Source organism: Salmo trutta, chromosome 2 (assembly GCF_901001165.1).
Source record: "Salmo trutta chromosome 2, fSalTru1.1, whole genome shotgun sequence".
NCBI lineage: Eukaryota > Metazoa > Chordata > Actinopteri > Salmoniformes > Salmonidae > Salmo > Salmo trutta.
Genome location: NC_042958.1, coordinates 42,135,957 through 42,144,103, shown reverse-complemented (window position 1 = coordinate 42,144,103; position 8,147 = coordinate 42,135,957).

The window sequence follows — 8,147 nt, the reverse complement described above, 5'->3', positions numbered from 1 at the left end:
TCTCTTTCCCTCATTCCTTCTCTCTCTTCCCTCATTCCTTCTCTCTCTCTCTCTCTCTCTTCCCTCATTCCTTCTCTCTCTCTCTTTCCCTCATTCCTTCTCTCTCTCTCTCTCTTTCCCTCATTCCTTCTCTCTCTCCCTTTCCCTCATTCCTTCTCTCTCTCTCTTTCCCTCATTCCTTCTCTCTCTCTTTCCCTCATTCCTTCTCTCTCTCTCTTTCCCTCATTCCTTCTCTCTCTCTCTTCCCTCATTCCTTCTCTCTCTCTCTCTCTTTCCTCTTCCTTCTCTCCCCTTCCTCTTCCTTCTCTCTCTCTCTTTCCCTCATTCCTTCTCTCTCTCTCTCCCTCTTTCCCTCATTCCTTCTCTCTCTTTCCCTCATTCCTTCTCTCTCTTTCCCTCATTCCTTCTCTCTCTTTCCCTCATTCCTTTTCTCTCTCTCCTTCCTCATTCCTTTTCTCTCTCTCCTTCCCTCATTCCTTTTCTCTCTCTCTCCTTCCCTCATTCCTTTTCTCCCTCTCTCCTTCCCTCATTCCTTCTCTCTCTCTCCTTCCCTCATTCCTTTCCTCTCTCTCTTCCCTCATTCCCTTCTCTCTCTCTCCTTCCTCATCTCCTCTCTCTCTCTCTCTCTCCTTCCCTCATTCCTTCTCTCTCTCTCTCTCCTTCCCTCATTCCTTCTCTCTCTCTCTCTCCTTCCCTCATTCCTCTCTCTCTCTCTCCTTCCTCTCCTCTCTCTCTCTCTCCTCCCTCATTCCTTCTCTCTCTCTCTCCTTCCCTCATTCCTTCTCTCTCTCTCTCCTTCCCTCATTCCTTCTCTCTCTCTCCCTTCCCTCATTCCTTCTCTCTCTCTCTCCTTCCCTCATTCCTTCTCTCTCTCTCCTTCCCTCATTCCTTCTCTCTCTCTCCTTCCCTCATTCCTTCTCTCTCTCTCCTTCCCTCATTCCTTCTATCTCTCCCCCCCTCTCCTTCCCTCATTCCTTCTCTCTCTCCTTCCCTCATTCCTTCTCCTCTCTCCCCCCCTCTCCTTCCCTCTCTCCCCCCCTCTCCTTCCCTCTCTCCCCCCTCTCCTTCCCTCTCTCCCCCCCCTCTCCTTCCCTCATTCCTTCTCTCCCTCTCCATCTTGATGTCTTCTGCTGCCCGTACCGTGGAGCAGAGCCAAGATGTTTGGTGGGAAAAGTTCTGTCTGTCCAGCCCTCTGAATAACATAAATAAATCACATGGCTATGAGCTAATCATCAATTCTCAAGTAGCCTGATAGAGGAAACAGTGTGTGTGTGTGTGTGTGTGTGTGTGTGTGTAAAGAAAAGCAGGGGAGGAACTGAACTGACATTTGGAAAATGGGCCATGTGGCTAAGAGAGAGACTGAGATCTGAACTGCGTCCCAAATTACATACTATTCACTACTTTCCATAGGGCGCAGTCAAAAGTAGTGCACTATAAAAAGGGAATAGGGTGCCATTTCCAATGCATACCTGGTCTGGGTTTATGTTGGCTGTAGATATAGCCGTCTGACACGTTCACTGGGTGATAGGCAGACACACACACACGGGGCTGGAGAACGTTAAAATCTGTTGATGGCTCATTTGACGTGCCAACAGCTGAGGGTGTCACGATGTTCTCACCCCCAGTAGCTAGATGAAGCCAATGTGATTACACACTGGCACCAGCAACAAAACAACCACAAATACCCTTCCTATAGCCTTATAGGCCAGGTCCAGACAGAGACAGACAAATCCTCTTGGCCCTGAGACAATCTATACTAACACGCCTCACTGCCACAAAAACGCACACACACACACACACACAGCCTGTCACCACGTCAAAATATGCTTTCCATCTTCCTCGTCAAAATATGCTTTCCGTCTTCCTCGTCACTGCTGCTCAAAGCTTTCCCACCACACATTGACTGACTGACAAATAATGCACTTTACTAGCTTTGTTATTTGTTTATTTTGTCCATCTACGATAAGCTACCCCAAATTACATCCATCTATCTATCTACTATAAGCTACCCCATATTAGGTGTATTTCTGATAAGCTACCCCATATTAGGTACACTTCCAGTCAAAATGTTGGACACATCTACTCATTCAAGGGTTTTTCTTTATTTTTTTACTATTTTCTACATTGTAGAATAATAGTGAAGCCATCAAAACGATGAAATAACACATATGGATTAATGTAGTAAACAAAAAAAAAGTGTTAAACAAATGAAAATATATTTTAGATTTTAGATTCTTCAAAGTATACACCCTTTGCCTTTGTGACAGCTTTGCACACTCTTGGCATTCTCTCAACCAGTGGTGAGGGGGCTGTGCTTTGGAAAAGTAGGTGTGGTTATAATCTGCCTGGTTGGCCCGGGGTTATCGTCGGACGGGGCCACAGTGTCCCCCGACACCCACTGTTTCAGTCCACAGTATCTATGCTGCAACAGTCTGTGCCAGGGGGCTAGGGCCAGTCTGTCATATCTGGGGGTATTACTCCTGTCTTATCTGGTGTCCTGTGTGATCTTAGGTATGTTCCCTCTAATTCTCCCATCTCTCTCCCTCTCCCCCCGGAGATTTTTGTTTGCAAAAAAAATTGTCTGTAAAATTACACTGGGTATCTATCATTACCTGGAGATTTCCCATTTTGTAGACTAATAGCCTCAACAGCTCACCTAGGGAAATGATTCAGTCCATATTAATTTTCTTGTTCACTTATAATTGGCAAATTGGCCTTAAGGACATTTTCAATATCTCTTTCAACTTTTGTTCTCGGATTGATACAGTTTGTGATAACATGTTTTAAAGACTGAGCCTAGCTGCTAACTAGCTATCAAACTAACAAGGTTTCCTTGAAAACCTGAACACAACCGCGACACGGTTAGCTCTTGTGGCTAGGACCGCAGATAGCTCCAGTCTTGTAGCTGTTTGTTGATGTTTCCATCTGCCCTGTCTGGAACTGCATTGAGTACCAGCGTTAGGCTAAGTTGCTACCATGTCATCCAAAGCCAGTGGGAGTAAGAGAAGACAGTGTTTCTCTATCACAGGTGACAGATCTTTTAAACCAACAAAAAGGGTTCTACAAGCAGTTGTTACAACTGGAAAAATGCTCTTTCCAAATAATGATGGACTCAACTAACAAAAGAATGGACGATCTGACCAAAGAGCTCCAGGACCTTAAGAACAGTTTGCAGTTCTCCCAGGGAGAGGTGGATGTCCTGAAATAAACTGTGAATCATTATTACAGGTGACCAGGAAAACAGACAATCAGGACAATCCAGGAGGATTGACATCTTTATGGGTGGTATACCAGAATCTCCACATGAGAACTGGGCTGAGTCTGAGGGGAAAGTAAGAAAACCTGATCACTGAAAAGCTGCAGATTGATCATAAGAAGACTGAGGTGGAGCGCGCCCACATGTCTGGGAAACCTGTAACTAGCCCAGTTGACAGACCCAGGCTGGTAGTGGTCAAGTTCTTAAAGTTTAAGGACAAGATGACTGTTCTGGAGAGAGCCAAGTGCTTAAAAGAGGAACCAACATTTTCCTTAATGCGTACTACTCGGAAGCTGTGCGCCAGAAGCGGAAACAATTTAAGGGTGCTCTCGAGTGGCTAGGTGACAGACCCAGGCCGGTTAGTATCTGTAGGACACACAAACAGCTCAACAGGCTAGCATTTGTCATTTTAGTCAATCAGATTTTCGCAACGTAAGCTTAACTTTCTGAACATTCGAGACGTGTAGTCCACTTGTCATTCCAATCTCCTTTGCATTAGCGTAGCCTCTTCTGTAGCTTGTCAACTATGTGTCTGTCTATCCCTGTTCTCTCCCCTCTGCACAGGCCATACAAACGCTTCACACAGCATGGCCGCTGCCACTCTAACCTGGCGGTCCCAGCACGCACGACCCACGTGGAGTTCCAGGTCTCCGGCAGCCTCTGGAACTGCCGGTCTGCGGCCAACAAGGCTGAGTTCATCTCAGCCTATGCTACCCTCCAGTCCCTAGACTTCCTGGCGCTGACGGAAACATGGATTACCACAGATAACACTGCTACTCCTACTGCTCTCTCCTCGTCTGCCCACGTGTTCTCGCATACCCCTAGAGCATCGAGCCAGCGGGGTGGTGGCACTGGAATCCTCATCTCTCCCAAGTGGACATTCTCTTTCTCCCCTGACCCATCTGTCTATCTCCTCATTTGAATTCCATGCTGTCACAGTTACCAGCCCTTTCAAGCTTAACAACCTTATCATTTATCGCCCTCCAGGTTACCTTGGAGAGTTCATCAATGAGCTTGACGCCTTGATAAGTTCCTTTCCTGAGGATGGCTCACCTCTCACAGTTCTGGGTGACTTTAACCTCCCCACGTCTACCTTTGACTCATTCCTCTCTGCCTCCTTCTTTCCACTCCTCTCCTCTTTTGACCTTACCCTCTCACCTTCCCCCCCTACTCACAAGGCAGGCAATACGCTTGACCTCATCTTTACTAGATGCTGTTCTTCCACTAATCTCATTGCAACTCCCCTCCAAGTCTCCGACCACTACCTTGTATCCGTTTCCCTCTCGCTCTCATCCAACACTTCTCACTCTGCCCCTACTCGGATGGTATTGCGCCGTCCCAACCTTCGCTCTCTCTCTCCCGCTACTCTCTCCTCTTCCATCCTATCATCTCTTCCCTCTGCTCAAACCTTCTCCAACCTATCTCCTGATTCTGCCTCCTCAACCCTCCTCTCCTCCCTTTCTGCATCCTTTGATTTTCTCTGTCCCCTATCCTCCAGGCCGGCTCGGTCCTCCCCTCCTGCTCCGTGGCTCGACGACTCACTGCGAGCTCACAGAACAGGGCTCCGGGCAGCCGAGCGGAAATGGAGGAAAACCCGCCTCCCTGCGGACCTGGCATCCTTTCACTCCCTCCTCTCTACAATTTCCTCTTCTGTCTCTGCTGCTAAAGCCACTTTCTACCACTCTAAATTCCAAGCATCTGCCTCTAACCCTAGGAAGCTCTTTGCTACCTTGTCCTCCCTCCTGAGTCCTCCCTCCTGAATCCTCCTCCCCCTCCCCCCCTCCTCCCTCTCTGCGGATGACTTCGTCAACCATTTTGAAAAGAAGGTTGATGATATCCGATCCTCGTTTGCTAAGTCAAACGACACCGCTGGTCCTGCTCACACTGCCCTACCCTGTGCTTTGACCTCTTTCTCCCCTCTCTCTCCAGATGAAATCTCGCGTCTTGTGACGGCCGGCCGCCCAACAACCTGCCCACTTGACCCTATCCCCTCCTCTCTTCTCCAGACCATTTCCGGAGACCTTCTCCCCTACCTCACCTCGCTAATCAACTCATCCTTGACCGCTGGCTACGTCCCTTCCGTCTTCAAGAGAGCGAGAGTTGCACCCCTTCTGAAAAAACCTACACTCGATCCCGCCGATATCAACAACTACAGACCAGTATCCCTTCTTTCTTTTCTCTCCAAAACTCTTGAACGTGCCGTCCTTGGCCAGCTCTCCTGCTATCTCTCTCAGAATGACCTTCTTGATCCTAATCAGTCAGGTTTCAAGACTGGGCATTCAACTGAGACTGCTCTTCTCTGTGTCACGGAGGCTCTCCACACTGCTAAAGCTAACTCTCTCTCCTCTGCTCTCATCCTTCTAGACCTATCTGCTGCCTTTGATACTGTGAACCATCAGATCCTCCTCTCCACCCTCTCCGAGCTGGGCATCTCCGGTGCGGCCCACGCTTGGATTGCGTCCTACCTGACAGGTCGCTCCTACCAGGTGGCGTGGCGAGAATCTGTCTCCGCACCACGTGCTCTCACCACTGGTGTCCCCCAGGGCTCTGTTCTAGGCCCTCTCCTATTCTCACTATACACCAAGTCACTTGGCTCTGTCATATCCTCACATGGTCTCTCCTATCATTGCTATGCAGACGACACACAATTCATCTTCTCCTTTCCCCCTTCTGATAACCAGGTGGCGAATCGCATCTCTGCATGTCTGGCAGACATATCAGTGTGGATGACGGATCACCACCTCAAGCTGAACCTCGGCAAGACGGAGCTGCTCTTCCTCCCTGGGAAGGACTGCCCGTTCCATGATCTCACCATCACGGTTGACAACTCCCTTGTGTCCTCCTCCCAGAGTGCTAAGAACCTTGGCGTGACCCTGGACAACACCCTGTCGTTCTCCACTAACATCAAGGCGGTGACCCGATCCTGTAGGTTCATGCTCTACAACATTCGCAGAGTACGACCCTGCCTCACACAGGAAGCGGCGCAGGTCCTAGTCCAGGCACTTGTCATCTCCCGTCTGGATTACTGCAACTCGCTGTTGGCTGGGCTCCCTGCCTGTGCCATTAAACCCCTACAACTCATCCAGAACGCCGCAGCCCGTCTGGTGTTCAACCTTCCCAAGTTCTCTCACGTCACCCCGCTCCTCCGCTCTCTCCACTGGCTTCCAGTTGAAGCTCGCATCCGCTACAAGTCCATGGTGCTTGCCTACGGAGCTGTGAGGGGCACCTCCGTACCTTCAGGCTCTGATCAGGCCCTACACCCAAACAAGGGCACTGCGTTCATCCACCTCTCGCCTGCTCGCCTCCCTACCTCTGAGGAAGCACAGTTCCCGCTCAGCCCAGTCAAAACTGTTCGCTGCTCTGGCACCCCAATGGTGGAACAAGCTCCCTCACGACGCCAGGACAGCGGAGTCAATCACCACCTTCGGTAGACACCTGAAACCCCACCTCTTTAAGGAATACATGGGATAGGATAAAGTAATCCTTCTAACCCCCCCCCCCCCTAAAAGATTTAGATGCACTATTGTAAAGTGGTTGTTCCACTGGATATCTTAAGGTGAATGCACCAATTTGTAAGTCGCTCTGGATAAGAGCATCTGCTAAATGACTTAAATGTAAAAATGTAAATGTCAACAGTGGCAACGGAAGCAGACATTTTCTATGTCCTCACCTCTGTTACCTCTGCGAGAACTGAAGGAAGGGACTATATGTGTAACTATGGGTATGACTAGGACTGACTAGGACTTGCCAAGTTAAACAAAAGCATACAAACTCCATATCACTCCTCGGGTCCATTGGGTGGGTCACACACACCCCCATATCAAGCCATTGGGTTGGGTCACATCCTGGGTGCACGAACAAAGTCGCCACCAAGTCCCAACTAGTTCTGTTTTTTGTTTTTTTAATTCCATCTCCTCCCACGCTGGATCTATCCTAGAACGTATCCCAAATGGCACCCTATTCCCTTTATAGTGCACTACTTATGACCAGAGACATATGTGGCCTGGTCAAAAGTAGCGCACTACATAGGATCCCATTTTGGGACAAATACCCAGAAGATACAAACTGCCGCAATGACATGATAACACACATTCTGTTTTGCAACTGAATTCCCACCTTGACTGAATGCATTACAGTGTGTTTCTAGGCCAAACAACTGAATTCCCACCCTGACTGAATGAATTACAGTGTGTTTCTAGGCCAAACAACTGAATTCCCACCCTGACTGAATGAATTACAGTGTGTTTCTAGGCCAAACAACTGAATTCCCACCTTGACTGAATGCATTACAGTGTGTTTTCTAGGCCAAACAACTGAATTCCCACCCTGACTGAATGCATTACAGTGTGTTACTAGGCCAGATGAGCATCATACAGGTGTTAAGTGAGGAGCAAGAATAAATCATTTTACTAATGTTTATGGATAGAGGTTATGAGAACAGGTAAACACAGGGACACAGAGTGGATACACCAGGACTGACTGACTAAAATGTAGATCAGATCAAACTTGAGAACATTGTCACTTTAATAATGTTTAAATAATTTTTACATACTGCTTTAATCATTTCATATGTATATTCTGTATTTTAGTCAATGCCACTCCGACATTGCTCGATCTAATATTGATATATTTCTTAATTCCATTATTTTACTTTTTGTTGTGAATTGTTTTTAGATACTACTGCACTGTTGGAGCTAGGAACACAAGCATTTAGTTAGATATTACTGCACTGTTGGAGCTAGGAACACAAGCATTTAGTTAGATATTACTGCACTGTTGGAGCTAGGAACACAAGCATTTAGTTAGATACTACTGCACTGTTGGAGCTAGGAACACAAGCATTTAGTTAGATATTACTGCACTGTTGGAGCTAGGAACACAAGCATTTAGT